Below are 8582 nucleotides of genomic sequence, written 5' to 3'. Positions count from 1 at the left end.
ATCAAGTGTTAATATACATTATTTTTTAAAAAACTAGAACCCCCTCTCTCTCTCTCTCTCTCTCTCTCTCTCTCTCTCTCTCTCTCGAACACACACATTACACGTGTGTGGGTGTGACAATTCATACGCAAGGCGACTCAAATTAAGCGTTTTGACACGTTCCCGTATATTTTAAGACCCACTTCAGGAATATTCCGAAAAGCCCTTGAGAGAGAGAGAGAGAGAGAGAGAGAGAGAGAGAGAGGGGGGGGGGAGGGCCTCATTATCATCCGCATAAATATTCGAAGGTAACTATCATTTCGATCAAAATCTTATAAAAAAAAATATCAGAACTCAAATATAATGTCGATATAACAGCATTGTCAATACCTTTCAACAACGAAAAATGTCATTTTAATAACTGTATAAATCTCGTTTAGGCCAAGGGCAGTGAATGGGAGTCTTTAGGCCTATGACATTTATTGAGTCTGTGGTATAGTGTAGACATAAGTCATATGTTAGGAATCATCAGCAATAACTAAACACAAGCAAATAACCGAAACAGACGCAGTGAGATTTCCATACATATACATACATATATAGAGGTTTACTACGTGTTTCCCATATGTATTCAAAATACATATACAACAAAAACAACAACAACTACAACAAATACAGCCGTTTCTAGTCCACTGCAGAACAAAGACCTCAGACATGCCCTTATGTCTGGGGTTTGGCCAGTTTTCATCACCACGCTGGCCAACTACGGATTGGTGATGGGGGGAGACTTTTGTCTGATCATTCAAAGCAAACCAACCTAGTATGGGTGGCCCTGACTAGTACAGCTTTGCTGAATATAGCAGGAAATAAATAGCAGGAACGATATAGAATGACACACTCATAAATAAATCTTTTATCCCACAATTCCATCGACCCTAAGAACAGGACTATAAACTCCAACTGAGAAAGAGGTTCCAAACAAACACAGCTCAAAGCTCAAAGCAGACACAAAGACATCTCTGTGTGCGCCAACAGAGGTGCAACCGACGGACAGCAGGCAAGGGAGAACAGACAGACGGATGAAGTGAGGAGAGATGGATGGTGGGTGCCAAGGAGGTCAACAGGTACATACAAACACACACACAAACACACACACACATGGCAAGGTGAAATCCAAAAATTGTGGAGTTAACTGTAGGCCTATTAGACATTAATGGTGCCTGAGTATACTACACAAGATCCGTTTTAAGAGGTTGTCTGTTTGAACAAAGACAGGCACAGACGAAGTCACAGCCGTCTGAAGATATAAGATCCGTGTAGGCCAAGGAGTGAAAAAAGTTGAGGTAGACGAGGGGGGTGGGGGGTGGAGGGGGTAGGTCAAAGTGTTGGTGGGCCTGGAGACAGCAGAACGAGCACTAGGGTCAAAAGAGAGAGAGAGAGAGAGAGAGAGAGAGAGAGAGAGAGAGAGAGAGAGAGAGGCAAGGGGAAGGGCCTTTAGAGGGTAGGTAGGCCTACTGGGCAATAACAAGTATCAAAAAAATAGTAAGGTTGATGACCGTAGCTACATTGGCCTTCACTTCTCTCCCCTTCCCTTCTCTTTCTCAACTATAGTTTTCATTTCTGGGTGTCAAATGGCGAAACCAAATGTGCAGCACAGCCACAGGAGAGAGAGAGAGAGAGAGAGAGAGAGAGAGAGAGAGAGAGAGAGAGAGAGAGAGAAATTTCATTTTTTTTTCAATCTACGAAATTTCACAGGTAAAAATTATTTTATAGAAAAAAAAGGCGAGAAAATCATTTTACGTAACAAAATAACACATTTACACTAACTAAATCTTTCATATCATCTCAATTTTTTACTTATGATTAAATTTTCTAACTTCGTCCAGATATAAAGAACAGATTACCTCATGTTGAAGCAAGAAATAAAGTCAAATAACTTAAAGAACAGAGAAAATATACAAATAAAAAATCACGTTTGTCTACCCAATTAAAAAAAATAGTTTTCCCAACACATGGACCCCCCCCCCCCCAGCAATGTTTAGCTTGATAGTTGGCACAAGCGCATACTTACGACAATCACTCAATTCTCGAGTTGACGAGTGGAAAAATTTATGAGACACCCTGTAAATATCCACCACAGTCACTCAAATTTTGAGACACCCTGTCGCCTCGAGGGGTCACTCACAAGATTGGCATGCAAAGAAATGGGTCTACTTTTAAGGGCAGAGACTTTACCATGCACTAAATGTCGCTTATCAATGCACAATCGTTTCGTACATATATATATATATATATATATATATATATATATATATATATACGGTATGAGAGAGAGAGAGAGAGAGAGAGAGAGAGAGAGAGAGAGAGAGAGAGAGCTTGTGTGAGCGAGTAATCTTTCACGGTAAATTGCAGATTTAACATTTCTTAAAAGTATCCATAGTTAAAACACTTGAAATTAAAACACAAAAATTCTATACTTACACATAACCATTAATTGTCAAAATTAAAGTATCAATAATATTTTGTTTCGAGGTGCAGCACTACTATGGACTGTCTTTTCAGCTGGCACATAATATAGCGATATATTTATACGACTGTTAAAAGCTAATCGCGAATATAAGCATGTAAATTGAAGCTTTATTCCAGAGGCCATTAAGAGACCCCTCATGAACCTGAAATATTTCCCCCTCTCATTATTATCAAAATTACTAGCTAAGCTACAACCCTATAGGAAAAGGAGGATGCTATAAGCCCAAGGGCTCCAACAGGGATAAATAGCCCAGTGAGGAAAGGCAATGGAGAAATAAATAAACTACAAGAGAAGTATTAAGCAATTAATATAAAATATTTTAAGAACAGCAATAACATTAAAATAGATCTTCCATACACAAACTATATACAGATACTTATGTCAGTCTATTCAACATAAAACATTTGCTGCAAATTCCACCGATTTAACCGCCTGATTGGGAAGATCATTCCAAAATCTGGTCCCAGCTGAAATAAAATTTCTAAAAAAAACTGTGTAGTATCGAGCCTTATGATAAAGACATACCTAGTATTGCGATCAGAATTTTGTCCCCAGAATGTCAATGGAGAAGTGATAACCGAAACTAATCCTTATTACGACAAATCCGGTTATGGTTTACCATGACCCCTTCTCTGACACGGGATTGGAATGTTAAATGGGCTTGATCAAATTCGAAGACCTCTTTAGGAGTGCTAGATTAAATCCTTCTATATCATTCAAATAAACAACCTAACAATCTCTCTCTCTCTCTCTCTCTCTCTCTCTCTCTCTCTCTCTAACTGATTTTTCAAGTATATTTTCTCACTTTCTTTAAAGCAGGAGTAATTACGACATCAACGCATCAGAAAATATCTCTGTTAACGTCAGTTGATCAACTAAATGATTTGAGGTTCTCTGGAATCGTTTTCTTACAACACGATTTAAGGAATGATGTAATCCGCCACATAGGAAGAATTTTCACAGCATATCATAAAAAAAGGTGTTTGAGAAAAATCTTGGGAACATTTAAATACGCACGCACAAACACACACAGACAGACAGAATGAACACACACACACACACACACACACACACACACATATATATATATATATATACAGTATATATATATATATATATATATATATATAGTATATGTGTGTATATACAGATAGGAGTAGGTGTCTTTCCTTAGCATTATTGTTGGATCTTTAAATAATTGATCACAAATAATAATTGTTGATGATCACCATAGTGACTTACGAAATATATCTGACGTTCCACAGGGTAGTGTTCTCGGCCCATTATTTTTCAAACCATACGTGTGGAAGTGATTTAGCCTAGAAAACCGGCTTGATGGATATGCAGATGATGCTACTCTCTTCGGGTCAATTCCATTCCTTGAATGTAGTAGACCTGTGATTGTTGTATCCCTAAATATGTTGTTAATTCTAACAGTGTTACCTCATCCATCATAAGAAACAATACTACAGTGTATTCAAGTTTTCTTCCAGCTGTAGCCAGAATGTGGAATGATATTTCTAAATTGGCTGTTGACTTGGTGGAACTTCAGAAGTTCAATTTTGTTGAAAATGCTTTTCTGTTATACATGTTGACATTAATTTCGTTACATAGTCTATATATGACACCTATTTAACAATGTTCTGGGTGTGTATATATATATATATATATATATATATATAAAATGATGTCTGCGTTAGTTCTGGGATAATACATAATTAAAATCTATGGTATCACTAATGCAGTCTATAAGTGTATATAACAGCAAAATTATGGAATACCAAACGAGAGAGAGAGAGAGAGAGAGAGAGAGAGAGAGAGAGAGAGAGAATACATGGCAAGCGTGCGGATGAATACCATACCCAAGAAATCGCCGAGCATCGTGGCACCAGTGCATACCTTTCGTTAAAAAAAAAAACTTAACAACAACAACAGCAGCACAAATACGTAGGCTTAAAATATCCTTAGGCCTTGATCTGTGAAAAGCAGATTGAAAAGCCCACCCGAATCCCCGGCCCAACAATAGACATGCTAAGAAGGTAGGCATATGCATTCACATGAGCTGCAAGGCGTGGCAATGGTCAGGTACCACATACAGTAGGCCTTAGGGTGTTCAGGAAAAGCCGGGCCTCCGAGGAAAAGGGTTAGGCTATGGTCAAGGGAGAGGCAAGAGAGAGAGAGAGAGAGAGAGAGAGAGAGAGAGAGAGAGAGAGAGATCAGCTCCCTCATAAAAGGCATCGGGGTTAATGCCTTAGAAAGACGGGCCCAGAATTAGTAAAAGTGAAGAACGACTGATAGTGGTTATAGTGATAGAGAAGGTACTGTGAAGTATAATGGAGAGTTGGCAAACACACTAGGATGATTATGAGTTATCTTCTATCGTAAGATTATTGTCTATTTTTCCTTAAAATAGTTTAATTTTATTCAAAACACACCTCTAACCAAAGAAAAAGTTTTCTACCACTCGCAAACACACAAATAGGCGGTAACGAGTTAAGATGCAATTTGTGTGGAGAGAGAGAGAGAGAGAGAGAGAGAGAGAGAGAGAGAGAGATTTGGGCAAATCTTTAGATAATCATATGCACCGTCCAACAACCCTAAAGTATGGCGTTGATAATGCAAGCTCGGGTAGGCCATGGGAGCTTTCTCATTCCCTGAGAGAGAGAGAGAGAGAGAGAGAGAGAGAGAGAGATCAAAGCATCGCTGAGCAATTTGAAAGCCTGGGGAAAGATGCCTACAGGAGAAACTACATAGGAAGTCATGCGGTTCTGATAATTCACATTTTGCCGTTGCTCTGTTCCCCAAGTATATGAAAGAGAAAGAAGTGGGGGGAGGGACTCGACCAGGGCAGTTTGATCCCGAAAAGGGTTTGTGGCACGTTCTTGCATTGTGGCAACGTCTTGCCCCTTTACGAAGGGACGGCCAGAGAAAGAGGAACGGCTACATACTTACGTCCTGTAGCTCATATGCATAATGCACCCGAGCAAGGCTATACGGGTAACAATGGTCCGGTGAGCACTCTACGTGGTCACCTTTCTTCCTTGTATGCCACGGCATGGGAAATACAGAGAGCGGAAAAAGATTTAGATGGACACGAGCAACGGTAGGCCTACGCAGAGGAAAAAGGAAGGGTGGAATAATGGCCTCAGAGCAGAGCGTTCTTGCATTACGAACAAGACTCCAACGGATATATAGGCTGACCATTCTAACGATGCATAGGGAACCAATTCAACTGTTCCTTCGAAAAGGACACCCCCACCCCCTTCCCAACTCGCATCGTATCGTCTCCCCTTGAGGGCTACGAGGATGTCACAAGCCATTTATTTATGATTATTATGAAAGGAGGAAGTTTACATCTTCGGTTAGCTGAAAGGGAGGACTGATGGTAAGGTTGGGGGTGGGGGAGGGAAGGAGTCTCCCGATCCTAAATGGAGTCATGACCAGAGGTTGAATTCAAGGATTAAAAGAGCACACTTCATTCCGAAGTGTGAGAAAGTGTAACGGCCTGAAATGCACTTCCGAAAGGAAACGAAAGGATTATTACACGCATGCGAAAAGAAAATATGATTTTGATATATATATATATATATATATATATATAGAATGGTATCTTAAAGATTCCAAAATAAGCAGGGGAAGGCAGAGAAGATGATGGAATGGACATGTCTGAGGCCTTTATCCTGCAGTGAACTAGCAATGGCTGATGATATATGTATGTATGTATGTATATATATATATATATATATATATGCATATATATGCATATATATATATGTATATATATATATATATATATGTGTGTGTGTGTGTGTGTGTGTGTATTATGTGATCGACCATTATTGCTTTTAAAGCACACAACTTTAAGCAAAAAAAAAAAAAAATATTTATAGAAAAATTAAAAACAAAATACTGACAGATTCCAATTGTAAATGAATTCATTAAGCAAATCTAATACTTAAAATCAAATATCTTAGTGAAATATAAATTTTGCAAGGCATGAGAGAAATAGGTCTACATAAACGGCAGCCACAGCATCACTTCCAATGAAGACTCGTAAATCTGGAATCGGTTTCACCAATAATGCTTTTCAACTCGTTAGCATTATTATTATCATCATTATTATTATTATTATCATTATTATTATTATTATGATGATGATGATGATGATAATGATTATAATATTGATGATGATTATTATGACCAACATTCATAAAGAGCCAAGATGATTCTAAGGTTTGATCTTCAAAACCTCAGTTTATATAATATCCTCTTGCAGTTAAGAACAACATAATGAATATATTACCGAAACAAATAACAATGAGGTATCGCGCTATTAACATTCTCTACAATATTAAGATTATTATAGATATCGCTAATAACTAAATCATTATAATTATTTCTATCACAGAAATGCAAATCACTCCTTTGTGGCAAATTCAGTACACTCACCTTGCAAAATAAGAATATATAAAATGCAAAATTTTAGTGGATTAATTATAATCATCTCTTCCATATCAATGAAATATCCTAAATCTTTTCACGTGTTATATAATGCGAAAACATAAAAAACATAAAAAATCTATAATCGTAATATGCGTCAGTTATATATATTTTGTGCATAAGGCTTATTACTCTGACTATTATCCAAGTTCCTGGTATCTGCTATTTGGACTATTTGTTAATTTCTTAGTACTTTTAAATCTTTCCTACTAACTCAATCTCCTTTAATTATTCCATAACTTACTCAAAGCAATTCTTATCTATGATTTGGTATTATAAAGGCAGAGATTCCCACCAGGTCTCTATTATTATTATTATTATTATTATTATTATTATTATTATTATTATTATTATTATTATTATTATTATTATTATTATTTCAAGATAAGCTACAAACCCAGTTGGAAAAGCAGGGTTTATACCCAAGGGCTCCAGCAGTGAAAACGTTCGAGCGAGGAAAGGAAATACGGAAATGTACCCTCCAGCAAGAGAACTCCTCCCCAAACAGTGGAAGACAAGGGTACAGAGGCTATGGCACTACCCAAGACTAGAGAACAATGGTTTGATTTTGGAGTGTCCTTCTCCTAGAAGAGCTGCTTACCATAGGTAAAGAGTCTCTTACACCTATTTCTATCCAACTAACCTATGGTTCGACACTTAAATAAAACCGTGCTGGCATAAGGCCACCTTAATCTAAACCCGCCGCTATTTTACTTTCTGATGCTTCAACATCCCGAATTGAAATAAGATGGATGCTACAGATATAAACGTTTAGCAATAAAAATACAACTGAAAACTAATCAAAATAAGTACAGGAGTAAAAGGAGTAAAAGATGAACCATGAAAAGAGAGGTAAAAAAAAAAAAAGTAATTCCACCTATTCAACTATCTGTATACGATTAAGATAGATTATTCCAGTTTAGTTGCAGTCGAAATAAAACTTATCAATAAAAAAAAAACTCCCCATCCGGAAGCATCCACCTTCATGCAAAACTAGTCCCTTCCTAAAATAGTTCCACGGAAATCCATGAAGAACTTCATGGAATATTCTCTTCACAAAGAAATCTGGATGTAATCCATAATTTTAAATTTAGTGACTGAAAATTCAAAAGGCTTGAAATTAACATTTATTTATAATCACTGATGAATTTGCTTTACTACCGAGACCTTTATTTAAGAAGTTTTGACACATGATAAGAAACAAATGTTTTCAAGCATTTGTTGTCAAATTAACATCATTCAATTAAACAAAACCAAATCACTTTTCATCGTTGCAAACATAACACACACACATATATATATATATATATATATACATATATATATATATATATATATATATATATATGTATATGCTCCTGAAAGAGAAGGTAAATAGCAGTAAAAAAATATATCTTAACTTACTTATATCATTGCGTAATGCTAAATTTAACATCAAAGAAAAACAACCACCGTTCAAAGGAGGCTGTATTTAACATTGACATATGTTTAATCAGAGAGAAATTATTTGCAAAATAAGAAATAATTTAAACGCTTTTAATTAAAGAATAATAAAATAACCATCAATTACAAT

The sequence above is a fragment of the Palaemon carinicauda genome, chromosome 33 (assembly GCF_036898095.1).
Source record: "Palaemon carinicauda isolate YSFRI2023 chromosome 33, ASM3689809v2, whole genome shotgun sequence".
NCBI lineage: Eukaryota > Metazoa > Arthropoda > Malacostraca > Decapoda > Palaemonidae > Palaemon > Palaemon carinicauda.
The sequence above is the reverse complement of the archived record's forward strand: the minus strand, read 5'-3'. Positions refer to the sequence as shown.